General features: G+C 38.9%; 1 long non-coding RNA gene across 1 annotated transcript; it reads right to left on the minus strand.

Moving 5' to 3' along the window:
* Positions 1–27629, minus strand: LOC137675763 (uncharacterized). Its single transcript, XR_011049987.1, has 6 exons — positions 27536–27629; positions 27383–27430; positions 25887–25949; positions 9469–9546; positions 2010–2110; positions 1–792 (listed from the first exon to the last, which is right to left on the minus strand). It is a non-coding gene; the product is annotated as an uncharacterized lncRNA (long non-coding RNA).

The raw sequence follows: 27629 nt of genomic DNA on the forward strand, positions 1-27629 counted from the left end.
TTTAGAGCTTGCATATTTATTGAACAAATCCTACTAAAATAGCTAAAATACATTGAGTACTTACAGTGCATTATTAAACACCACATTGTTACAAAAGCCTGCATTTTCAGCGGTACACAACTGCAACTATACATAAATGCTACAAATGAATATTATTTCTTGTTCTATATACAGCACAGTAGATGTACCTAAACTATTGGAAAATAAAATATACATGAAGAGAGATATAGAAAGTGGGGAAAGGAAAGAAATCTAGGAAGTGCATTGTGTGAGCTGACACAGGCAGGATGCAGGAACAACCACAAAACCATGGATAAAATGCAAAGAGCAAATTTATTCCCGTTACCTTGTAAACCAGGGGATCTCCGAAGCAGCACCCGGGGCAAAGGCACGCAAGCGGGGACGCAGGCACCGTGGAGCTCGGTTCCTGCTAGAGAGAGAGCGAGGGATTCTGGGCCTGCTGCTTTCACCTGTATATTAGGGGTTTCTTTCAGGCGGTAGTTTTCCACTGTGCTTTGATCTTGCTCACAGCAGGGCAGGAATCTCAGGCATGAACAATTAGGTGCCCCTGAGCCTTATCACAGGCCTATGTTATCTGAATGCAGATGTCCTACTTGTCCAGCACACAAGACTAAACAACAGTTACTAGTATGATATACGTTTTTTTCGACACCCCAGGTGCAAGTCACTTGAGCGTGTTTACAATCCTCCTCGCCAATCTTCCATTATATTCCCACAGCATGCATGCATTGGTATTTAACAGTCAGAAGCTAAACCAGAACAAAGCTTGCCCTGTAAAAGGAAGAGATAAAAGACAAGAGTTACCTAAAAAATTAAGGTGGGCTTTCATACTGTGTCTAGCACAACAACATTCCATGAGTAGATGATACTATTTAGCTTTGTGTTGTTTTGTATTGTTAGTTCTCTGGGAGCAAGAACAAAAAAGTAAAATCCACATGTTGACAGTACTTTGGAAATGTACCCTTTCCCCCTATTATCATCTATTTTATGGATTTGAAGAAGACATTAAAACTTGTTCTTTCTTTCAAAAAGGCTTTAAAAAAAGACAAAAAAAAATAAAAGAAATTTGAAAAGTGATGAAAAATTATTGCTTGTCTTTCTCCAAGTTAGGTGGATAGGAATCAGAAAGGGAATTTTAAGTAAATTAGAGTTTTGTGATTGCTCCTGCTATAACTACGTTTGTGAGTGTACCCTGATAGGGAATCAGTTCCTTGCTTGTACACTTTAAGTAGTTACTCACCTACAGCACTGAATAAGAAAGCCACACTGAAGAAACAAGTAAACAAATCAGTCCAGTCTAAAGAACAACGTTCAGAAAAACAAAATACCAACACCTTCTCAGAACATGGAAATAAAAAAAATAATACAATCAGAGCTACCTTTCCAAGGAGCATATTTAACGTCTAAAATAGCACCATTCATCAGTGTCTCAAATCCTGTGGCAGCATCACAATCACTTACCACAAGGAAACCATGAGTTTCATGCTACTTCTATACATCAAAAGAGTACATGGATAAAATATAGAGATATACAGACAATCGATGAAAATAAACTACTAGAATTGTTACATCTAAATGAAAAAAAAAAGGGGGGGGACTCAGCCTCTGCAAGAAGCAGTTAGGGATGGTGGAAACAGAGAGGGCGAGCAGTTTACCAGTTGCATGTGAGCTGTGGAGTTTGAGTAGTGGAAGACGTTGCTGTGGTAGAACCAGGCCTGAAGGCCCATCTATAATGTTTGTAAACATGGATTCACAGTGTGAAATTCTGAGAGCTTTCACTTGAGTCAGAATGTTAAAAACTATTTTAAAGCTACACATTTATTCCACTATTATTCTTTAAAGCAAGGCTCAGAGTCCCATAGTTTCTTCTTACACTTGATGATTTACACAGAAACAATTACTGATATATGACAACATGACCTCATCAAACCCATAGAACCATATGTAATACAAATGGAAGAATTATGACAGAAAAGAGGAGAGGTAACTGATTTTGGTGAAATCATGTCCATAGCCATTTACTGGAGTCAGGAATGCCACTTCAGCCTCACTTCTTGCGATTTACTTCCTTTGAGATAGGAAGATATCCCTGCAGAGAGGAAAAACAATATTACTCTGCTTATACAAAAATCTGTCTGATGGGATCCTCCTTCCTTTTTCACATCCTAAAGTTTTTATAGTCCTTTAACTGTAGTTTAGAAGTAAACACCTACTAAACATAGCTTTATCAACTGTAAATATTAGTGGCATAGGGAGGAAAAGATTGTTTAAAAATTAGGCAAGCCTTGGAACATCTGAGGAAACGTCTTTACTTTGAGCTGAACAAGTGTGCCCTAGCAGCCGACATACAGCTGAGCTGGGGAATTCGGCCATTTGTTGCAGCTGGGGAAGACCCCAAAAATCCTATCAAAGCTACAGGGGAAGAAGTTATGGAGTGACAACCCTTTCCCCAGCTCACCATCAATTGTACATGCTACACTATTACTCAAAATGATGTTTCTTGCTACCACCAAACCAACCAATTTCTGTGCCCTTCACAAGAGCTGGGACGGCTCAGGCCTAAAACTGCACCTGCACACGTTGCATATGCAGTTATTTTGGCATACAAATATGGACAATAACTAGCAATTATCCATTTTTCACACATGAAGCACAAAACACAATCACAGTGTCTCAATATCATGAATGCAAAACTCATGGCCACAAATCTACAGATGGCATTGAGCCCTTTAAAAATATAACTCAGTACTAGCGTGAGTAGCCAAAAAAATAATGTTAATGGTATTATATACCAATGAATCACAGAATCACAGAATCAACTAGGTTGGAAGAGACCTCTGGGATCATCGAGTCCAACCTTTGACCTAACACCCCTGTGTCAACTAGACCATGGAACTAAGTGCCACATCTACTCTTTTCTTAAACACTTCCAGGGATGGTGACTCCACCACCTCCCTGGGTAGCCCATTCCAATGCCTAATAACCCTTTCTGTGAAGAAATTTTTCCTAATGTCTAACCTGAACCTCCCCTGGCGCAGCTTGAGGCTATGTCCTCTAGTCCTGCTGCTAGTTGCCTGTGAGAAGAGGCCGACCCCCACCCTGCTACAACCTCCTTTCAGATAGTTGTAGAGAGCAATAAGGTCTCCCCTGAGCCTTCTTTTCTCCAGGCTAAACAATCCCAGTTCCCTCAGCTGCTCCTCATAGGACATACCCTCTAGACCCTTCACCAGCTTTGTTGCCCTCCTCTGGACTCACTCCAGCACCTCAATGTCTTTCTTGAAGTGAAGGGCCCAGAACTGGACACAGTACTCGAGGTGTGGCCTCACCAGTGCTGAGTACAGGGGGACAATTACTTCCCTAGTCCTGCTGGCCACACTATTCCTGATACAAGCCAGGATGCTGTTGGCCTTCTTGGCCACCTGGGCACACTGCTGGCTCATGTTCAGCCGGCTGTCCACCAATACCCCCAGGTCCTTTTCCACTGGGCCGCTTTCCAACCACTCTTCCCCCAGCCTGTAGCACTACATGGGGTTAGTGTGGCCAAAGTGTAGGACCCAGCACTTGGCCTTGTTGAAATTCATGCCATTGGTCTCGGCCCATCTAACCTGTCCAGATCCCTCTGCAGAGCCTTCCTACCCTCAGGCAGATCAACACTCCCACCCAACTTAGTGTCGTCCGTGAATTTACTGAGGGTGCACTCGATACCCTCATCCAGATCATCAATAAAGATGTTAAACAGGACTGGGCCCAGTACTGAGCCCTGGGGGACACCACTAGTGACTGGATGCCAACTGGATGCGGTACCATTCACCACCACTCTCTGGGTCCGGCCATCCAGCCAGTTCTTAACTCAGCGAAGAGTGCACCTGTCCAAGCCGTGGGCTGCCAGCTTATCCAGGAGAATGCTGTGGGAGACAGTATCAAAGGCTTTGCTGAAGTCCAAGTATACTACATCCACAGCCTTTCCCTCATCCACGAGGCGGGTCACCTGGTCATAAGAAGAGATCAGGTTGGTCAGGCAGGACCTGCCTTTCCTAAACCCATGCTGACTAGGCTTGATCCCTTGGTTGTCCTCTGTGTAATTGCACTCAAGATGATCTGTTCCATGACCTTGCCAGGCACCGAGGTCAGGCTGACAGGCCTGTAGTTCCCAGGATACTCCTTCCAGCCTCCAGTCATCTGGGACCTCCCCGGTTAGCCAGGACTGCTAATAAATAATGGAGAGCAGCTTAGCAAGCTCTTCCGCCAGCTCCCTCAGTACCCTTGGGTGGATACCGTCCGGTCCCATAGACTTGTGAGCGTCCAAGTGGCACAGCAAGTTGCTAACTACTTCCTCTTGAATTACAGGGGGTCTATTCTGCTCCCTGTCCCTGTCTACTGGCTCAGGGGGGCAGTTGCCCTGAGGATAACCGGTCTTACTGTGAAAGACTGAGGCGAAGAAGGTATTAAGCACCTCAACCTTTTCCTCATCCCTGGTCACAATGTTCCCCCCCGCATCCAATAAAGAACGGAGATATTCCCTTGATCTCCTTTTGTTGTTTATGTATTTATAAAAACACTTTTTATTATCTTTTACTGCAGTGGCCAGATTGAGTTCTAGTTGAGCTTTCACCTTTCTAATTTTCCTTCTACATGAACTAGCGACATTCTTGTACTCTTCCTGAGTTGCCTGCCCCTTTTCCAAAGATCATAAACCTTTTTTCCCCTAAGTTCCTGCGAAAGCTCCCTGTTCAACCAGGCCGGACTTCTTCCCCCACAGCTCATCTTTCGGCTCATGGGGATGGCCTGCTCCCGCACCTTTAAGATTACTTTCTTAAAGTATGTCCAGCTTTCCTGAACCCCTTTTTTATCAAGAACTATTTCCCATGGGACTCTCTGAACCAGTGTCCTAAATAGGCCAAAGTCCGCCCTCCAGAAATCCAAGGTAGAGGTTTTGTTGACCCCCTTCCTTCTTTCCCCAAGAATTGAAAACTCTATCATTTCGTGGTCGCTGTGCCCAAGACGGCCAGCAACCACCACATCTCCCACCAGACCTTCTCTGTTTGTAAACAGCAGGTCTAGTGGGGCACCTCCCCTGGTGGGCTCACTAACCAGTTGTGTTAGGAAGTTATGTTCCACGCACTCCAGGAACCTCCTAGACTGCCTCCTTTCCGCTGAGTTGAGTTTCCAGCAGACATCCGGCAAATTAAAGTCTCCTACTAGAACAAGGGCTAGTGATCATGAGACATCAGCCAGCTGCTTGAAGAATAGTTCATCTGCCTTTTCATCCTGGTTGGGTGGTCTATAACAGACTCCCCACCAGGATAGCTGCCTTGCTGGCCTTCCCCCTGATTCTTACCCATAGGCACTCAACCTTATCATCACTATCCTTAAGCTCTGTACAATCAAAACTCTCCCTAATGTAAAGGGCCACCCCATCGCCTCTCTTTCCTCTCCTGTCCCTTCTGAAAAGCTTGTAGCCATCCATTGCAGCACTCCAGTCATGCAAGTCATCCCACCACGTTTCTGTGATGGTGACTACGTCATATCTTTCCTGCTGCACAATGACCTCCAGCTCCTCCTGTTTGTTACCCATGCTGCATGCGTTGGTGTAGATGCACTTCAGCTGGGCTATTGGTTTCTCCCCCAACTCTGGCATTCCTGGCATATACTTCGCTTAATTGCTTTTTTTATATCCCAAGGTCCATTTTGTGACTTCACTTGGCCTCCAATATGGCAAGTGTGTCTTAGTTATGAAAAACTGCCTCATTATTAAGAGAATCTTTCAGAGCTTAGACCTCTCACCTTTTAAACACCTTACATCTTAAGCAGCTAGCATACACTAATAAGTGACTTTGCTATAATACTTCATTGAAAAGAGCATTTATCCTTTTCCTATTGGCACTCTAAAGGTACTATAGTGTATTATCACGGTCTCTGGACAAGTAAAGAAATGGTGCCATGTTAGTTAGCTATCTCAGTTTTTTGTTAACCATACTTAAACATTCTGCACCACTGGCTAAAGTCTATGCTTATTTAGCAAAGCGCTTAAATATATGTTTTGGTTTAAGCATCAATAGGAGGACTAAAGGCTAAATGTGTGACTAAAATACTTTGCTGATGATATGTCACAATGGGATCTTAAAAAAATTGTGTTTAACTAGTAATATACTGTAAGTTGTTGAAAAAAATTTTAGTGACTGCACAAAGCATGTTCCCTCAGAACTCCAGAAAATTACATCCTTGCGATAATCATAGAATCATAGAATGGTTTGGGTTGGAAGGGACCTTAAAGATCATCTAGTTCCAACCCCCCTGCCACAGGCAGGGGCACCTTTCCACTAGACCAGGTTGCTCAAAGCCCCATCCAACCTGGCCTTGAACACTGCCAGGGAGGGGGCATCCACAACTTCTCTGAGCAACCTGGTCCAGTGTCTCACCACCCTCACAGTAAAGAATTTCTTCCTAATATCTATTCTAAATCTACCCTCTTTCAGTTTAAAACCATTACTCCTCATCCTATCACTACATGCCCTTGTAAAAAGTCCCTCTCCAGCTTTCTTGTAGGCCCCCTTCAGGTACTGGAAGGCTGCTAGAAGGTCTCCCCGGAGCCTTCTCTTCTCCAGGCTGAACAGCCCCAACTCTCTCAGCCTGTCTTCATAGGAGAGGTGCTCCAGCCCTCAGTAATATTTTTTGCTTTTTTGTTGACTAAATTTTCTACTTGTGTATCATTACAGGCATGTATTATAATTATGTATAATACTTGTGTATTATACATGCAAACAGGCATATCACACAGACCAAAGATCTGGGCTAATTTCCAAAAGCAGTGTTGGGTAGTTCATTTTCAGCTGTGAAAATGTCACGGTTTATAGCTGGGCCGGCTATTAAACCTGCGGCAGATGCTCTATGTTATCCCCCCCCCCCCCCGCCCCTCCCCCCAAAGGGAAAGGGAAAGGGAAAAGGGAGAGAGACTTACAGGTTGGAAAGTTAAAACAGTTTTAATAAACTATAATAATGGAAAAGAGTATAATAATAATAATAGAAATAATCAAATATATACAAATATATATACAAAACCAAGATCGAGCTCCCCTGAAGTCAGCCACGTCACCACCGGCACTGCAGGGCAGGCTCCGGGAAGGCCCAGGCTGGGCCTAGCGACGGTCGAGAGCTGGATTCAGGGATGCACAGATCAGGATCGGGGGCAGCAGGAAAACAGACGGAGTCCTCCTTGGACACCGGCCATAGCAGAAAGAGAGCGAGACCCTCGTGATCCCCCTGCTTTATACTGAGAATGACGTGTATGGGATGGAATACCCTCGTTGGTCAATTTTGGGTCACCTGCCCTGTCTGCTCCCCCCTGCAGCTGCGACCCCCCTTCGGCTCTTCACTCATAAGCAGTGAGGAATTCAGCAGTGACCTTGGTTTCTCTAAGACTAAGTACAGCAAGAGCCTTACTGCACAACATCCCTACCGGTGCCTCAGCGATAACTACAAACTTCGAGCGTTATCAGTCCTGGAAGCAGACACTGTCTGCAAAACATGCAGTTAGTTTCAGAAAGTGCAGTTACTTAGAAGAGACTTAGCTGAAAGTAAAAATCACTGAAAGGAAAATCGGCCTGGTTTAGGCCAAACCAGGACAGAAAACAATCTCAGTCCTGAAATTCTGCCATACAATCATAAGATAAAAAGTCCCCTATGACCCTTCTAGGTCTGGAAATAAGTTATTGCAAACTTTTTTGCATCTTTTATATGAAATTAAGAGTTTTAAAAAATCTATTCTTTTATTCTTTCAGTAGTTCAACCTGTTTAGATTAACAATGAGTACATAAAACTGTCGAACTCAAGGACTGAGTACTTTCTGAAGTTGTCTTCAGCAGTTTACCCTGATTAATTTTATAAGCTTGGTGAAAAAACAGACACTCAGTTGTTAAAGCTGGAAGCTGGATTGTGTGCAACTAATATTCAAGTTGCTTTTGAAACTCAATTATGAAAGAAAATTTGGAGCTAGTTCTAAAAACTGGTCCTCCTAAGCATATGCCAAATATCTTTTGAAAAATTACATAAAACCTAGAACAAATGCATGGAATTTAAAAAGCAGGAATCCAATCACTTTAAAGAAAAATGTATAATATTTTTCTGACTAGTTCAGAAACCATTATCCCTTTTGATATACTTTTTCAAAGCTATGTACAACACGAAAAACATGGCTATTCATAAATCCGATATAATGCAGCATTGTTACTAACTATGCTGCACTGTTCACAGCTTTATAGGAATAAATGTTTCAGGAGCAACTGTGTATAACGACGAATGACAACTCAGGAAAAACTGCTAACTTAAAAAGCGTGAATAAAAATTGACTAGTTAACACACAGCTGATTAGGAAATCCATTTAATATGTGTGACCATATATAGCACATTCATCTTAATCTAGCATTGCTATCAGCCTATTTAGCTGAACTTCTGAAATATTTTAAACGTCAAGAATGACAGTACTGTCATATACGTTAATTTAAAACTAAGCATGCTCACATGAATCTGCAAATCTGATACACACAAATGTAGCCTAGCTATGAATTTTAGGACTTAGTTTATAAAGAAAAAGTGTGGAAATTATAGTGTTATCCAGATCAAATAGCAAAATTTTGTTAACAGGGATCTACAGTCTAGATAGCAAATGAAATTTAATCAAAACAGTTTTCCATGTACTCTCTCCTTTGCTTACCTGCCAATATTTTTGCCAGATTTTGAGTCATTAATCAACAAGAATATGAGAATAAAACACACATGTTCTGAGTAATGGTTTTATTTTCCTATTCAAATTTCATGTCCAATTTGAGGTTTATGAAACCAGTTATGGTAACAAAACAAAACCTTATCAATGTTGTCTGATATGCCACATTTTCTGCATTTATGTTAACAGGGTACTTACTCCTTGTCAAACTCAAATGAAGACTGCCATCTCTGTATGCTTGCTACTCAAGCAGAAACAAAAAACTTAACAAAAGAAAAATAAAATAAAGAACAAATCACCCCTTCCCTCCTCCTGCATTATCATTGACTTTTTCCTCTATATTGCTACGTGAGAATTACTAAAATCAAGCATTCAAAACTCAGATGTCAAGCTGTTTAAAATCATGACACAGGCTTAAGAAACATGAGCTTTTGAAAATTAGCATGTTTTCTTTTTGGTATGTAAGACAGAAAGAGTCCATGTTTTCTGCAAGTCTGAAGGCTAAAAACATAATTTTAAAATGAAAGCTGAAATCCTCACTTAACTGTCAAGGCTTTAAGAAAAACATAATATCATGAAACTCATGATGAAATCATGAGAGCTGGCTACTCTCTTGAAGCAGTTATAAAATAAAATCTAATGAACTTTCACAGTGGGTTTTTTTTAGAGAAAACTTTCATCTTAATAAACTGTTTGTTAGATGAAAGAGATTACATAAATAACTTTACCTTTGGAAATTCCCCATTCCCAGGGCTGGTTGGAAAGAGTTTCTGGCTAACCCAAATCGTTAACCTTGGTTGATAAACCTGTAGTGACATAAATAAATATAATTTCTTACTTACAAAAGGATATCCATTAAATGCAATCAAATGGTGTTCATGTGACACATCACATTACTAGAACTGAAAGTCTAATGTCAGTTGAGTTTGGCCCAGAGACCTAGAGCTGTGTTTTATGCTCAGTATACATTTTTTGAGTACCCTTGACAAGATCTGTCCCTAGAGTATTTCAACTATATTGTATATGGCAATCTGCATTCAACAGGCTTTTTTAAACAGTATAGGATGCATCTTTTTGTAATATGGCTTTTAGAATCTCTTTAAGAAAATCTGTAATATGGCAGGATCTACACATATAAAAGGATGTCTGTTACTATTAAACTTATTTAGGATTTTGTGAGACCACATACATGCCCACTCTCTTCTGCCGACTCCTGTTATACAACATCCATGGTAAAGGACATTACAGACTACTGTCTTATTGAGGGTCTGGAGGAAGAAAAACCAGGATGAACAACTCCCACAATACACTCCTGAATTACAGCTGTGCACAGCACCACTAGCAGCCATAATTCACTGGCAAGACTAATGAAGATTATTAACTTTGCTGAAGACTGCAGGAGACAAGGGGAACACACCTTTGATAATCCTTTCACAGCGAACTATGAACTGGAACTTACTACTTTTTGAGGTCATTGAACGTAGTTATAATCCTGTGTTAGTACCTTATTTTTTTAGACATTAAAGGAATTCCAAAACATTATAAAGGACATGATAAAATAGCTGGCAGCAGGATTTAATGGTTATGGTACTGGCCTACAACTGCTCTGTGACAAAATGTACACGCAACCACAGGAGAGAGGATCTGGGCTGATACATTCTACCTGAGACACTAAGGAAAGAGCCCACTTTCCCTAGGTCTGCTCTGAAATCAAGAGACTCCCATCAGAAAAATGGGTGAGATTCAAAGCAGGCCACAGACTACAGTGGGAACCTAGAGTGAATAAATGCCAATTATGATGAATCTGAGCTGCAGACCTCCTGTGCTTCAGTTTCTCAGCTTCAGGATGAGGACTGGAGCATTTTTCCATCTCTCTCTCATTAAACACTGAAGTGCTCAGGTACAAGTTGCATATGACACTGAAGATTTTAAATTTATTTTCCTGCTGGGTCTGCCTACTGGGCCTTTGGTTTGTGAATTAAACTCTTTCTGTGCAGTGGCTGAATGTCAAACTGTTTCAAGCTGAACTACTTTATAAGTTACACCCTTCAAACTTGTTTGTACTTTGAGACTCAAAATTTACCTTGTCACTTAAATTCCTAGTGAACTGGCTTTTATTCACCTGCTTGCCATTGTATCTACATTGAAACCAGAGAAATGTTTTCATTTTTGCGGAGTTGCATGTTGACAATTACTAGTCACAACTGGACTAAATGAATCTTGAAGAAATTATTAGAGGATTATTTAAATCATCTTTTCAAAGAAAATCCTGAACTCTACTGTAAAGTAGGAAATAGAGGAGAGAAATTTAAAACACAGAGCCTAAGGTAGTGCCTATTCTGATAAACTCTCCTATGATTTTCCACAATATAAAATGCAGCACTGTCTCCTGATTAAAGCATCAAATTTTATGTTCTATTTTAGCTTACTATATGATCTCAAGCAAGTAAGTTAAGCTCTCTGGGTTTGGCTGACATAGGGATAACTACTACACAGCACAGAGTACTCTGTGAATTCATCAGTTAATGTTCACATTGAATCTTTGAGACACTCAAATGAAAGATACTAAGTAACCCCTAAGCTCTCCTGTTACTTATAATCACTGATTACCCATCCTGCAATTATGCCTTGATTTTGTTGTTTAGTCATATCCTTTGTATGAAAATGCATGATATGAATCAGCAATAATGGTTCAGTTCTACCACAGGACATGCTCAAACCTGTGAGTATACAAAAATGCATATTTTCCTATAGAAGGAATGAATTAGCAACAGAATACAGTATTACACATTATAATGAATATGAGCTTCTATATTTTCTGTGAAGTTTGAGATGGATTCAAGTTATCCTATAGACCTTGTCACCCCTATTAATAATTCACTAGGAATAAAATAAGCACCTGCAGTTAAATGATAAAAAGGAGCATCTAGACTTGAATTCATAAGAACTTCGAGGGACTACAGTTTGAGAACGGGTTTTTGGGGTGAGGTAAGGAAAAGGTGTAAACTGTAAAATATACTAAGAACTATGCTCCAGGGTTAAACAAACCAAACAAAAGAAAAAAAACAAATTATCTTTCACATTAATTTCCTCTATGGACAAAATATTCTGTTAATGTCCTCCTTTTTTTAATACCTTCTTCAAAAACATCTACTGTGGCCACCATTGGGAGATAATAATCACATGGACCTACTCCATGTGTAGTAACTGCTGTGGTATAACTGTATCAAAGTCCTTAACCGGGCAGCCAAAGGACTGTAATTACCTGCCTTTTGTACAACACTGAAAGGCTGGGTAATCATAGCTTGGATTTTGGCTAAATGAAGGAAGATTCTGGAATGGAAAAAAGATGCCAGTGTAGAAAAGTCCACTCAGGACTCACTACAGTCCACAAGGAAAAATAAAAAAAAAGGATGTCTTGTGCTACATCCTCTTTAAAATGCAGAAACTACTTAAATGTTCAGATATGCTGGTTACTAGGGTGTTATAAAGACCCAGTGAGAACTTTTAGTCAATTACAGCAGCTCAAAACAACTAATATTAATGTTTCATGATGAGCCATATGGAGCAAAAAATTGCAAAGCAATGTTCCATTACAGAGTAGGATGGAAGGCTTAAAATATTCCAGCTGTTAGCATGAAGCAAACACTTCTAGATAAATGCTTTCATTGATACACACCATATTTTCATTTCTCAGTATTTCCTGCATGATTACTATGAGAGTACAGGCTTGGATAATAACAATTAACAAAAATAACAATATTGGAAAATAACAACAAATAACAAAAATAATCAGGATTCAAAAAAGAATTGGACAGATGGACTGAAAACTAAAGTACCTGCAAGTCTAGATAATGTATAAGAGCAGTATGCTGACTCAAACTGGTAGCCTCAGTGTTTGATAATCATTAGTAAAAATCCAAGTTAGTAAACTTCATCCATAAGCTATTGGAGTAGAACACTCCTAAACATCTGACTAACAACATTATATGCCTTGGAAGCATTATTTTCTGGCAGAACATGTGATACACAAAAAAAAAATCACTCCCATTTTAATAAGGGGAAAAGGAACCCACTGATCTGGTAAATGCTGTGTGAGACTGTTCTGCAACAAGAAAGCAGTTCTGCCTGAGAAATTGAGGCCAACTTCAAACAGGGAAGATGGTTTTAACTTTTTTAGCCTCTGTTTTCTTAAAAGTCTAAAAAAAAAAATCAAAATTAAGAATAAAAATCAGAAAAAGCAAAGGTAAAGGAAATGTCCAATTGATTTACCACCTATAACAGCATCAGGACAGCAAAACTACTTACTGCTACTTTGTTCAAAATAAGAAGGATTTCTGAGAGTAGGGTCTTCTTTTCTCTGTTCAACAAACTGAAAATATTCTTTTTGCTATTGCAAGGGCTCTGTTTAACCAGCATTTCAAAACCCTAACACCTATCGCAGTCTACAACTTCCTCAAGGGGAGCAGTGGAGGGGGAGGTGCTTATCTCCTCTGGTGACCAGCAATAGGACATGAGGAAATTGAATGAAGTTGCGTCAGGGGAAGTTCAGATTGGACATTAGGAAAAGGTTCTTCACTGAGAGGGTAGTCGATCACTGGAACAGGCTCCCCAGGGAAGCGGTCATGGCACCAAGCCTATCAGAGTTCAAGGAGCACCTGGATGGTGCTTTTAGTCATATGGTTTAGTTTTATGCAGTCCTGTGAGGAGCATGGAGTTGGACTCGATGCTCCTTATGGGTCCCTTCCAACTTGAGATATTCTATGATTCTATGATTCTATTCTTCCATTTTGAGCTACTGGTCCTCTTATAAAGCTTCTTCCTCTTTATGAGCAATAGAAAGGGAGCACAAAGTTTTGCCCATCTTCAAAACTGATACGTAAAATAATTGTAAAAGAGCTGGACTAAATCTACTGTATCAGTCACAACAAAATGCTAAAATTAATTTCTTGCTCCCCGTTCTTCATTCATACACATCAAGAGCATCTTTCAAACAGTCAGATACAGCCATCAGGAAAAAGAACAGACTTAAGATATCACAAATGTAGGTTTTTAGTACAATGAGCACACTCCTGTTAAGCATTTCCAAGGTTTTTATATTTAAGAAACAAACAAGGAAAGCCCCCACAGTTACTTTTTCTATCTTTTTTTTTTTCTTTTTACCATGACTGAATTCCTGTTCATCAAGTCTCATTCTGATATTCAGGATTTCAATTCCACTGTAGTCTGGAATTCTGACCTATGAGCTTGACAAAGAAAACCAACTGCTACAATTCCAACAGAAACCACCTTTTGACAAGTTTCAGATAAGTTGTTTATCATGTAAACCAGTTCTTTCAAAAACAAAGAAACAAAAAAACTGATGAAAATTCTCAAGAAATTCCTAGTTCCAAAGAAAAGGTCACCAACCTTAGTAATCCTTCACTAGCCTACTTACTTAGAAAAAAAAGAAAAAAAAAGAGACAAGCTTTACTAGATGGATTAGTAGCTTAACAGCAGACACAAATGGCCATGTGCTGAGGAACAGAGGAGTAAAATGATACATGTATGTGTTGAAGAGAAGGAAAGAAAGTGTCAGCATACTTCTTTCATGGCATGCTCTTCCCCTCTGCAGTGCACTAAAATTTCACTGATGCAGTTCTGAGTACTGGGGGCCCTGCACTTCTGTAGCAGCGCATAATCCAGAATGGAGAGAAGTTGTCCTCATACCATGCTCCTGTGGGGACAAACCATATAGCTGGAAAGGAACACCACTCCTCATTTCCATATCTACATTCCTTTAAAGTAATTGTGAGAAGTGAAATATGACTCGTGTCAGAATAAAGGGGAAAAAGTAGAGACTTCTTGGCAATGTATAAGTAAGTGACCGCAAAATACTAAGCCGCTGTCATGAGGAGAAACTAACACTTAAGGGTTAATAGCAGAACCATCAGGACCATTGTTTAGCTTAAGCTATATATCTATAATCTTAGCCCCTAAGTAGGAACTAACTACTAACCACAGGAAAAACATAAGATACGATAGAGTAGAATGTATACAAGGAAGGGACTCGTCAAGGAAATCACATAACTGCTGTCAAAAGAAAGCTGGTCTCAGCAGGTTTTGCAGTTGGAGTAAAAAGTGCACAGCGAGGAAGACATACGGCCTTCATCCCTGAGACCCCAGCCCACGACCACCAGGAGAAACTGCGCGTGCGCAACCAGGAGGAATTAAAGGCGGAGACTATGGAAATGATTTCTCGGAGCTCATTATAATAAAGACCGCCTTTTGGGGGACAGTCATGAATATGTATAGGTGTCCTTGAAATTATGATGAATATGTAACACTTTACTACATAAATACAAGATGAATTACTGTGAAAGGTGCGCACGATTTTGGTGGGATTACCCCCCCGTGCTGCCCAGCGCTGTTTTGCCTTTGCTTTGCAATAAACCGAAATTATGATTGGCGTTTCAGACTGAGGCTCGTTTCTCACAGTAATTAAGAGATTTTTTTCATCACTGTTCCTCTGTGTTGCAATGACGCAAATCAATGGTATTAAAGCTCCTAGAGAAAAGGTTGTAGTTTTTTTCCTTTTTGGCTGGTCTCAGCATCACTGAAAGTGTCTAACAGATTTTCTTTCCCCGTTAAGTTGAGTCCTGATGCATTTTCTTGTGCAAAAATTATAATATAGTTGCCTGCTAAGTGGAAACAGATATTTCTTTGCAGTATCTTAAGTTTCTTAGTTACCAGCTGGTTTGAGCTGCAATGACTTTTCCCAGCATATAGTACCATCCACTTTTCAATCCCCCAAATGCATCCTACTACAGTAAAAAGTTCTATTTAAAACCAAGAGCCCACCATCACCATCTAAATGCATAAACAGAGCCTTCACTAAAAATCCTGTTTCACTGCTACTTGAATATCAGATAAATCATTCTGTTAAAAAACTAATTCATTTTAAAAAAATTGGAAGAAAAACTTGTGCTAGGATCAATGCATGTTTTATCATTAACTTCAGTGCAAGAGGTAAACTAGTGCTCCCATCTACAGTAGTTTATTTTTAACATTGTGAGAGGAACATTATGAAAGCATATGATTAACATCCACCATGTTCCAAACCTAGTGTGCAAGATTTAATCCATATAACAACTGTCAGCTGAATAGTTGCTGCTTCTCAGTTTAGTTCGATGGCAGTCTGCTCTCAATCAACTTCCACCTTCTGAATCTTCTGGAGAAACACACACCAGTATAACATCAAGAGTGGTCATCATTACTCCTTATTTCAAAGACTAAGTCACTGAAGTTTTGATTATTTATTATATTTAAGAAGCTGTAGTCACAATCAAGTGGGATGTTGCTATCTTGAAAGGCTGATTTAGAAACAGGCTCAGCGAGGAGGCTTTCCCTATTAAACTAACAGAAACCACAAGTTTCCCAAGTTAAAATGCATACTTAATTAACAATTTAAAAACAATGTGAACAACTGGTTTAGCAGGTGTGAGATCTCCCAACTTTGTTAACTTGATCGCTTTTTTTGTGTGGCTCTGCATCACAAGTCTGAGCTTGAGGTACAGCAAGTTATCTCAAAATAACCTGTCTTCACATTTTAAATATACTGTCAGGGTAGCTCTAGCAATGGAGAGTGGCCTAGCAATGACTTCCGCCAGCTCCCTCAGCACCCGCGGGTGCATCCCATCAGGGCCCATGGATTTATGGACATCCAGATTGCTTAATTGGTCCCTGACCCAGCCCTCATCAACCAAGACAGATTCCTCCTCTATCCTGACTTCTTCTGGGGCCTCAGGGGTCCGGGGCTCCTCAGGACAGCCTCCAGCAGTATAGACAGAGGCAAAGGCGGCATTCAGTAACTCCGCCTTCTTTTTATCCTCTGTCTCCAGGGCCCCCACCTCATTCATCAGTGGGCCTACATTGCCTCTAGTGTTGGCTTTACCTGCAATGTATTTGAAGAAGCCCTTTCTGTTGTCCTTGACCTCTCTTGCAAGGTTTAATTCCAAGGAGGCCTTAGCTTTCCTAGTTGCCTCCCTACATCCTCTGACAACAGACTTATATTCCTCCCAAGTGGCCAGCCCCTCCTTCCATGATCTGTACACCCTCTTCTTCCACTTGAGTTTGCCCAGCAGTTCCCTGTTTAACCATGCAGGTCTCCTGGTACCCTTCCTTGACTTCCTACCTGCTGGGATGCTCTGATCTTGAGCTCGGAAGAAGCAGTCCTTGAATGCTAACCAACTATCTTGGGCCCCCTTACCTTCTAGTACCCTGTCCCATGGGATTTCCCCTAGCAATTGCTTGAAAAGGCCAAAGTTGGCCCTCCTGAAGTCCAGGGTTGCGATTCTGCTAGCTATTCTGTTCCTGCCACATGAGATCCTGAACTCTATCATCTCATGGTCACTACAACCAAGGCTGCCCTCAACCTTCACCTCTTCAACCAGACCCTCCTTGTTAGCGAGGATAAGATCCAGCAGCACTCCTCTCCTAGTTGGCTCATCCACCATTTGCATCAGAAAGTTATCATCAATGCACTGGAGGAACCTCCTGGACTGAGGATGGCTGGCTGAGTAGGCCTTCCAGCAAATATCAGGGTAGTTGAAATCCCCCACAACAACCAGGCCCTGTAATTGAGAGACTGCTCTCAGCTGCCTGTAGAAGGCCTCATCACCCTCCTCATCCTGATCTGGTGGCCTGTAACAGACACCCACAACAGTATCACCCCTGCCAGCCTGCCCCTTAATTCATACCCACAAACTCTCAACTCGCTCCTGATCCGCCCCTGGACAGAACTCAATACATTCTAGCTGCTCACTCACATAAAGAGCATTGCTGGACTCTCTCCAGTATGTCCATGTCTCTCTTGAACTGGGGAGCCCATAACTGGACACAGTACTCCAGGTGTGGCCTCACCAGTGCTGAATAAAGGGGAAGGATCACCTCCCTTGACCTGCTGGCAATACTTTGTCTAATGCAGTCAACTGTCTAATGCAAACAACTGTGAACTACTTTATTCCACCAATAAATTTCAGTGTATAGACTCTGAAACTATAAAACATTACAAAAATCAAAATACAAATAAGTCAAACTCAAAAACCAGTGTAACCCAACACCTTTTTTTCTTCATTTTGTTTGTCTGTGTACTACAATGGCAGCTTTTCTTATTTTACTTGATATTAACATACACACACAGAAAAACAATAAGAGGCCTGAGTATTAAAACAATATTTAAGTTTTCAGTCAATTACTTGTGAGTTCATCATTTGCTCTTCAAACACAACCAGGTAATGAAATGTTTAATTAGTAACTATTTGTATTTACACTTAATGGCAACTGCAGAAGCAGATGCAGAACCAAGTCTCTTGTTACAAAGTTAGGTGAACACAGAGTATGGCAGCAAAATTCAGGACCAAAGGCTGCATGCTCAAGTTCTTAGGTAGTTTCATACTCAAGACTGACAAATTACTGGGTGCAACAGAGAAGGAAGAAAAAGCACTGTCAGAGTAGCCATAGGCTGACCAAAAGTCTGTTTAGCTCAGTATCCTTACTCCATTAAGTTTTGTTCCTAAGGGAAAGACCGGCAAGAACAGTGGCCAGCAGTATAATCCCAAAGAAAGAGTAAGAACAGAGAAAACCCAGACTAACGCTTTTCCTGTATGCTCTCCCAGTTCCCTACTGCCAATCTTGGGGTATACAAAACACATACACCAAACTAAATCCCAAAGTATGTTTCATTTTTTTCTGTTTTATTTCCTATAAATTTTCTAAATTAATAGCCTGAATATTGCAACTTACAGAAGAATTAATACACTGTTGTTGATTAAAACTTTTGTGGGTTTTTTTAAATTTTGTTTAAATTTCTCACACATACCAAAGATGACTAGAAATCCACAATGATGTTGTTCTCCAACTGGCAGCAAGCACACTACCTCTGATGACTACTTTCCTGCAGAGCCCAGCAGTTAGTCTTACCCCTCATGGGATACCAACCTCTTGCCCAATCAGCATATTTCAGGCAAGTATTAAAGACCCCAGTGGTACTCTTGGAAATGAGAGACGGAACCACAGCCAGTACTTATCACATTAAAAGAGATGTAACGGCCACAGGTGATGATATTGTAATGGATGCTTGAAAGCATTATGGCACATTTACCTGCACAGTCACCATATTACCATCATCTACATCATTTAACACATACTGCTTTACTGTTACTCAAAATATAAAAGCACAATCTAAATGGTATCATATATATTATGTATGTTATAAATAATAAAATACTTATGGATTCTGGAATTTATCTAATCAGGTGACATAAAGGAAAATAACTTTGCCTAGCAAGTATTATTTTGTATCTGTTCTTGTTTGTTTATTTAATTACTTAGCTGAGAAATTAAGGGTAAGATAATTCACCAATATTTCCAGAGGGCTTTTTTCCTGCCAGCAGTAATAGAGTTATTTACTTGTACCCTTTAATGTTGGAAGATTTGTCACAGATATATTCTTGTCAAAATAAAGAAAGATTTGTTCCTCTCTAACTTAATCATTTTGAGTAGCTGTATGATGGTAATGTGTGCTTTCTAAACATCAACGTTTTAAGAATTTAAGAATTCTTTCTGATAATGTGCATATTAAGCCAAGGCTTATACTACCTTCAGTGAGAATATACAAATTTCTTTGAACTTTTTTTAACATATATCCCACAAAGGTGTGCTATGCAAGTAGACAGACAAGAAGGTTACAGTTAACAAAATTAATCCAGAAACATTTCTTCTTGCAGGATGAAAAAAATATTACATATTTTGAAGGTGTTTTTTTAATGCAGTATTTACAGAAGGAAACATCAACAACTCACACAGGAACATCTACATAGGGATTCATTCAGTGGTGCTACAGTGAATTTGCCAGATCAGAAGCCTAAACTGAATTTCATGTAATATTCAAACAATGATTCATAGTATCATTCCACATTAAACATTTGAAAAGAACATTTTTGCACCTTTACAGATTGTACCCTCGACCAATATGGTTTAATAAAGCATCAGAGTGAAAAAATCTTTGAAATAAAAGGAAAATACAAACATTTAAAAATATTTTATTAAAATATCCTGTCCCAGTCAATGATGCTAACTGAATTATTTTATGAGATTGTTCTAGGACTGTTAGGTGTAGTCTCTCTTTCTTTAGGCATACACACAATGCTCAGAGCTCAGGTGTGGGATAGCAGTATTATGATGCAAAAAAATTGTTTATTGGTGAAAGCTTTTGCTCCCAACACTTGAAAAGCAGCATCATGACTGTGTACTATTATAAGTTGTATATGAATTCTTATTTCTGATTTTTCAAAGATTTCAGCCTTTGTGAAAAAGTTTCAATAAAGATTTGTCCTGGAAAAAGACAAAGTATTATTTAAATCTCCAATTCCATGTGTCAACACTGTCCTGTTCAGATACAGTATGCTGGTGCATGATTATAAAATGTTAGCATCTAGAGTGTGCATGTTTGTGACTGTATAGACTCCCATATATACAGCTACTTTGCTTTTAAATGTGCATATGAATTCTACCACAGAAATACCCACAGTATCTGCTTTGGACAATGACTTTTTTTTTAAACTCTACTTCAAATTGTTCTAGCCATAATCAAGTAAAGGCATTTTTTTTCTACACAATTGAACAGCTGAATTAGCAAAAGTATTGCAAAAAGTGAGCTTTTATTTCTGCTTATTTATTTTGTAAGTAAGTTGGGAAGGCCTTAATTCTCCCTAAGTTTTTCAGTAACCAAGTATTGTAGGACAAATTGCATAAAATGTATTCTTCATTTACAATACATAAGCACACTAAAAAAGCATAATATACACATTCAGATGGCCAAAACTGCTTAACTGTCATACCTCTCAGTAACTTCTCTTGACCAAATTCTCCCCATGGCTACATATAAACAGAAAAGGATCTGATCTATTCCTAAAGCTCCTATGCAGTTCTGAACTACCATAAAGGAGAATTCAATTCCAGTTCCAGACTCAGTAATAATCAACAAAGTAGTATAAGTTTTCTCATGCCAGAACCAGAAGTTACTTTTGGAGCGAGTCCAGAGGAGGGCCACAAAGATATTACTGAGGGCTGGAGCACCTCTCCTATGAAGACAGGCTGAGAGAGTTGGGGCTGTTCAGCCTGGAAAACGAGAAGGCTCTGGGGAGACCTCATAGCAGCCTTCCAGTACCTGAAGGGGGCCTACAAGAAAGCTGGAGAAGGACTTTTTACAAGGGCATGGAGTGATAGGATGAGGAGTAATGGTTTTAAACTGAAAGAGGGTAGATTTAGAATAGATATTAGGAAGAAATTCTTTCCTGTGAGGCTGATGAGACACTGAATCAGGTTGCCCAGAGAAGTTGTGGATGCCCCCTCCCTGGCAGTGTTTAAGGCCAGACTGGATGAGTCTTGAGCAACCTGGTCTAGTAGAAAGTTGTCCCTGCCTGTGGCAGGGGGGTTGGAACTAGATGATCTTTAAGGTCCCTTCCAACCCAAACCATTCTATGATTCTACATTTGTCCAGTGTTTATCTAGTATTCGATTGAACTTAAAGCCTCATCCTAGTATCGCATTCTTCTTATTCCTCAGAGCATATAAAAGGTACATAACAATGTTTGCCTCTGTCAGACCGATCCCAGGCTCCAATTTCCATAGATTATCCTAAAGCTATGAACAGTTGTTCCAACTAAAAGTCATTTTATAGACACAGAAAATTACAGAATGTGTAAAAGTATCTGCAGATAACCCACTGGAAAAAGGTTCTTAAATGGGTAAGTTGGGATGAAATCTTAAATATAAGCTTTCTCATATACACATCTTCAATTAACTTAAATGATTTTATACATTTCCTTGTGAACTGCAAAAAAGAAATGGGATGATGATTTTTTTCCCTTTATCCAATGCAGATTGTCATTTCTTTCTCTCACTTAATGAAAAAAAAGCTTTCCCCCAATTATCTTTCTCTCCAAGAGGCCATTTAGGAATAGTGTAGCCAGCCGGTCTAGGGAAGTAATCGTCCCTCTGTACTCGGCACTGGTGAGGCCGCACCTTGACTACTGTGTCCAGTTCTGGGCCCCGCACTTCAAGAAAGATGTTGAGGTGTTGGAGCGAGTCCAGAGGAGGGCGACCAAGCTGGTGAAGGGTCTGGAGGGTCTGACCTACGAGGAACGGCTGAGGGAGCTGGGGTTGTTTAGCCTGGAGAAGAGGAGGCTCCGAGGTGACCTTATTGCAGTCTACAACTACCTGAAGGGAGGTTGTAGTGGAGTGGGAGTCGGCCTCTTCTCCCAGGAAACTAGTGATAGGACAAGAGTACATAGCCTCAAGCTTCGCCAGGGGAGGTTCAGGTTGGACATTAGGAAGAATTTCTTCTCAGAAAGGGTTATTAGACATTGGAATGGGCTGCCCAGGGAGGTGGTGGAGTCTCCATCTCTGGATGTGTTTAAGAAAAGACTGGACATGGCACTTAGTGCCATGATCTAGTTGACAGGGTAGTGTCAGGGCAACAGTTGGGCTCGATGATCCCAGAGGTTTCTTTCTACCTGGTTGATTCTGTGATCCCATTTTTCTCTTTTTTTCCCAAGTAAGATTATAAAATGCAGAGAATGCAAATGATAAAATAACCTCATAACTGATTCAGTTCAGACAAGGATACACTACAGGAAATGTTCAACCCAAATGACCTCCCTTTAGGGTCTTTTCTTTGGGATGATGTAGCTATACTGTACAATAATTAGCCTCTGAGATTCCACAGCACTAGTGCTTTAGAAGAAAGCCATCTAATCATGGTGAGAAGTACAATAATGAGCTGCTCTAGAATTTTTTTTTCTTTATTTTCAAGTAGGTCAAAATTAAATTATAAGGGATGTATCCGTTTACTGATAGATGCTTTTATTAGTTAGTGATAAACCTGCCATTTAAATTCCTTAGCACCTGCACTGCAAACTCTCAGTATTAAACTTGAAGTCCAGAAATGAAATGCAATGGGAACAGGGGGGAAAGGACACACTGGAGTGCTTTAAAAGAAAAAAAAACAGATCACTTTGTTTTTAAAGAAAGAAATCAAACAGGCCTTTTATACAGTTCACAAAGTGTTTACCTTAAAAAAAAAAAAAGTCTTTTTGGTTTTGCTAAAGGTCTTCTTGGAGGTCACAGAAAACTGGACAGAAAACTGACTGGAGGTCACAGAAAACTTTGTACATTATGACATAGAGCACTTTCCAGGAAGGTGGTATACTGAAATTCTAACATTTTAAATTAAAAAAAAAAAGTTTTAAAAAATTATCTCAGGACTTTATAGATTGCAAAGAAATATAAAAGGTTCCTTCTTTCTTCAAGGGTCACTTTGTAAGCAAATAAATTTTATACAATTAAGGACAGATCCTTAAATGTCAGATGTTCTTGTGTAAGATGGCTCAAAATATCCATGCGTTAAAATTGTCAGAACAATACAAAGTACACTCTTTTGCCTTTTTATATTGATTATGTTAATATTATACAGCTCCAAGAAAGATTTATTAACCAGGTATGAGCAAATCATAATTCTAAGTCTAGGAAAAAGAGAAGCAGCATTGAAAACTAACCTTCTACGGTGCTCATTTTTACTTGTAAGGAGTTTAAGAAATATTTTATGGAATAAAAACGTTAAGAAACTGAAAAGTTAAAACAACGGAGTTAAACCAAGTATTAATTTGTTCTCACTCAACAAGCTTATTCTAGCCACTTTTAATTTTACTGTGTGACTAAATAATTAAGGTACCTTCAGTTTAGCAAAGGAAATAGTTTGATTTTTTCCCTTTCTAAAGTTTAGTTCAGCCTGGTGAAATGTAACAGCTAAATTCTCAATGACCAGTGAAAGCAGAATACAGCCTTTGCATATGTTGTTATATTTTTAAAAAGTAAAAACTTTGACAATTATGTATTTCAGTGTAGAAAGTGTTGATTACTTAAATATGCAGAGAAGAATTTTTCCTGCAAATTAGAATGGCTAAGGAGACACTTGGAATAAATACAAGAACTACGCCAAAGACAAGTGTGTCCACTACTGCAAAGAAAGTATGTCAGTGGTCTGAGTTCATTATATTTAGTATTATTGTGCTAAAAATGGTGGTAGGGGAAGAGAGTCTGCCAAGTCTCATATTTTAAGCAACCTTGTAAACTGGGGCAAAATCTAGTCTTAGATTGAAATTCTGATCAACAATCACATTTGGATAGTTTTAAGTTGTATTTTATCTTCTGGCCTGGAGGCTGGCTTTACAAAACTGATTTCACTGACTGCTGCAGAAACCTTGCTTTTGTAAAGCCAGCCTCCAGGCCAGAAGATAAAATACAACTTAAAACTATACAAATGCAGAAAATCAAATGTAATTACCCATTTATTTAATTTTCTTATTGTTAGTTCTGCAGTGTAACATAAATTAAAATTTCATTTGTCTGTTTTTGAAAAGTTTTCTATTTGTTGTGAAAATTCCTAATTCCACCTTTTTTTTTTGTGATTGTTGATCAGATTTTCAATCTAAGAACCATCTGCGGGTAAAAATCAATGTCTATTTTATGCCTAACAAAACCTGAAATAATATTTAATTCCATAGATTTTTCATATATTGCACATAACAGCCTCCATACCATCTCAAAATGTGGGCTCATTGTCACTTTGGCGTTGGTAGGAAAAATTTCCTTATCCAGTATTCCACAGCTGTGTGAACAGAATATATTTTAACATGATTTCTATTCACAGGGAATAGAAAATCAGAATCGGAAAATCAGAATAGAAAATTTAAGTGAATCATTTCCCTTTTAATTCCCCACCCCCAACTACTCATTTATATATGGATGAGCAAAGCATTTTGGTAAAAGTAGATTCCAAAATAGACTAAAACTCCAGGATTTGCAAGTTTATTTTTGCAGATAGGAATGCTATAAAGCAAGGAGCCAAACAGAAAAAAAGCTATATAATAGATTACATATTTTTTTTTTAAACATACTTTGCTTCATCCCCTCCCCCAAGTCAAAACAACTCCAAAGACTGAGACAATTTTAATAATTTATGCAATTAATTTAACCCCACCTTTATAAGACTATGTCCTTGAGAGCCTCACACTTTGTAAAACATTTTGTGCTAATACACACCCTATGCAATGCTACTTCAAACAAACTGTTACCCCTGTAGACATTAGCAGGTTTTTGACTATGAAAGTAGTATGATGTAGCACCCAAAATATATCACATTTATGTCAATATATGTATTCAGACATACTTCAGTAATAGTTGCATTTTCAATCAAGAACGTTATATGACTACAGAGCATCTAATCTACCTAATTCTGCTTACCTTACATACCCTTTTTGTAAAAAATTATTTTCTTTGTTCTGCTTACTGAGACATAAAACCATTCTCGGAGAATACCATGTATAGAGAATGTTTACATGTATAATATGTTTCATCATTAAAATTAGGTATTCATCAGTAGTAGTAGCTCACAGTATAAAAAATGGGACAGCAAATCAGTAAAAATATAAACATAATTAGTAGTGAAGGAAATGAATGACTGCTACAATACTGTTCAATAAATAAATTCCAACTAAGTGTTTATAAGTTCAGTTAGGCTGAGGCCTATCCTTTTTTTCTGGAACAGATTCCTACCACAAAGAAAGGCTATACTTCTGGAAAATTTATTAAATAATAAGAAAAATTAGTTGCCATCTTATTTACTTCCCTGACAGAATAACATTAAATCTGTTTCATTTACTAAATGCAATGACTTATTTCTTCTTTTTTGGGGGGGGGGGGAAGGTGGAGTTGAAATAATTGGATATTGCTTTGTCTGTATGTATTCCTACATGTGCTATGTGTATTTTTCATACTTTGCTAAACATTTTTCATTTTTTAAATAAGCTAATTAAATAAGCCTTAGTGCACAAAGAGGATTTCATTTTTTTTTTCAAAAAACCCATGAAAATCAAAGATCCAACATACGGAGGTTTCCAGAGTACATCAATCATTGTATGGCAAATCCCCATAATCTCAAAAAGTATTTCTTATGTGGGTCATATTTATAAATGGCTGTTGGGAATGGGGAAAGAAGGTTTGTATTTATATTTATATATTATTTGCTAAAGCAACTAACTCTTACCATTTTTAGATTCTGTTAAGTCTTTGGATTGAAGTTTCTCTCAAGTACCACAAGGAGAACAATCTGAAAATAATTTTTTTAAAAAAAAAAAGAAGAAAAAAACATGTAATTCCAAGTGTCACAACATTTTAAAGGCTTTTTGCCAGCATAATAGTGAATGAGCCAAGTATAAACTTCAGTGATTAAGATTAAAGTGATGCAAATTATTCTAACCAGATCTTCTGTCATGCTTATTTGCACTTCAGTGGTCTGTAGGCTTAAACATAGGACAAAGGAATCCCTGATACCTGGATTTGCAAACCCCTATGCTATTCTTAGCAGTTCCTACCTCTCTGAAGAGCACTATACCTAATGGTTAACACACTTACAAATCACCCAAGTGGACAAAAATCCACCATCCTAGGCTTATGGTAAAGGTGGTCCATTGTTCCCAGGCATACTACAAAGTGTTGGGGGTTTTGCAATGAAGAAACAAGTATAATAGCGTCAGGCTTTCACAATGCAATGGCCCAGAGCGTAGGCATTACACAACCTACAGTTTTCTCTCCCTTTATTCCACGCATACACACTCCTACTTTAAATAGGAAGGGAAAAAAAAAAAAAAAAAGAGTAGGCGCTATCTCATTTAAATGGCACCTTAAATTACTACTCTCTTAATTGACTGTATTTGTAGCATAACTCCTTTATCAGTTTTCATATAGTGACAAAAATTAAAGTTCTCTTCTACTGATTATATATTTCTTACCTATAGTGTGTATGTATGTATGTAATTAGGTATGAGTCATATATTTACATATAAACACATACATACAGATTGGATATAAAATTGCAAACTTATATCTATATGTGTACACAGAAACATTTGGAAGAAAGCACATCACTAAATGTACACCAAAATGCATTTGTTTTGTTGTTGTTGTTGCTTTTTCAAAAGAACCACCCAAAATTTAACTGCTGCAAATGCAAAAATGAAGAAGGCTGTTGCAAGAATGACTGCTTTCTAAAAATAAGCTCCAGCAGTTTGAGAGGAATCCAGAGATAGGGCAGAGAAGAGGGAGATTTGTTTTACAAGGGAGAAGAGACAGAAAACCAATCTGAGAGCCTTTCATGCATGCTAAAAAAGCAAAGTGCATTATGTTCAAAAATGCATTTTGGTGTTTTTGAAGTGCAATAGCGGGAAAAAAAAAAAATCCCAACGGATTTAGAAAACCACTTCACATCTGCCCTTGAATGTGTGCAGAAAAATCCCCAGCCTAGAAATCCAGCCTTAAAGGATAAAGACAGTTAAATATATATACACTGCACATTTCTCATCTTCTTTAAGAAAGCCTATTTGAAAATGTGTACTGAATGGGGGGGGGGGAAGTCAAGCTGCAGTAAAGTCCAGCTAAGGGCGAAAGGAAAAGAAACAAAGATAGATAGAATTAATTTTAAAAAGAAAACAAACACAAAAAAATCCCCAAACACAACTGTAGATTGGAATTGCATATACTTACAGACAAAAGCCCCAGCTCCCTGCTCACTTTCTGTCCTTTCTACATGATCTGAAACACAAATGTGGATTAAAAAAAAAGGCAGCATGCTACAGAATGGAATTTATAGTTGGGGGAGTGGAGAGAGGGTAGGGGGTGTGGGAAGAATGACTGCACCTCTTCCAAAGTGCAGCCTTCAAGAAAAAAAGAAAAAGGAGTGGGGGTGACTGGAGGAAAGCCTGTCTCCCTCTCTCTCAGGATAGGTTTTGGC

This window comes from Nyctibius grandis, chromosome W, assembly GCF_013368605.1.
Source record: "Nyctibius grandis isolate bNycGra1 chromosome W, bNycGra1.pri, whole genome shotgun sequence".
Lineage (NCBI taxonomy): Eukaryota > Metazoa > Chordata > Aves > Nyctibiiformes > Nyctibiidae > Nyctibius > Nyctibius grandis.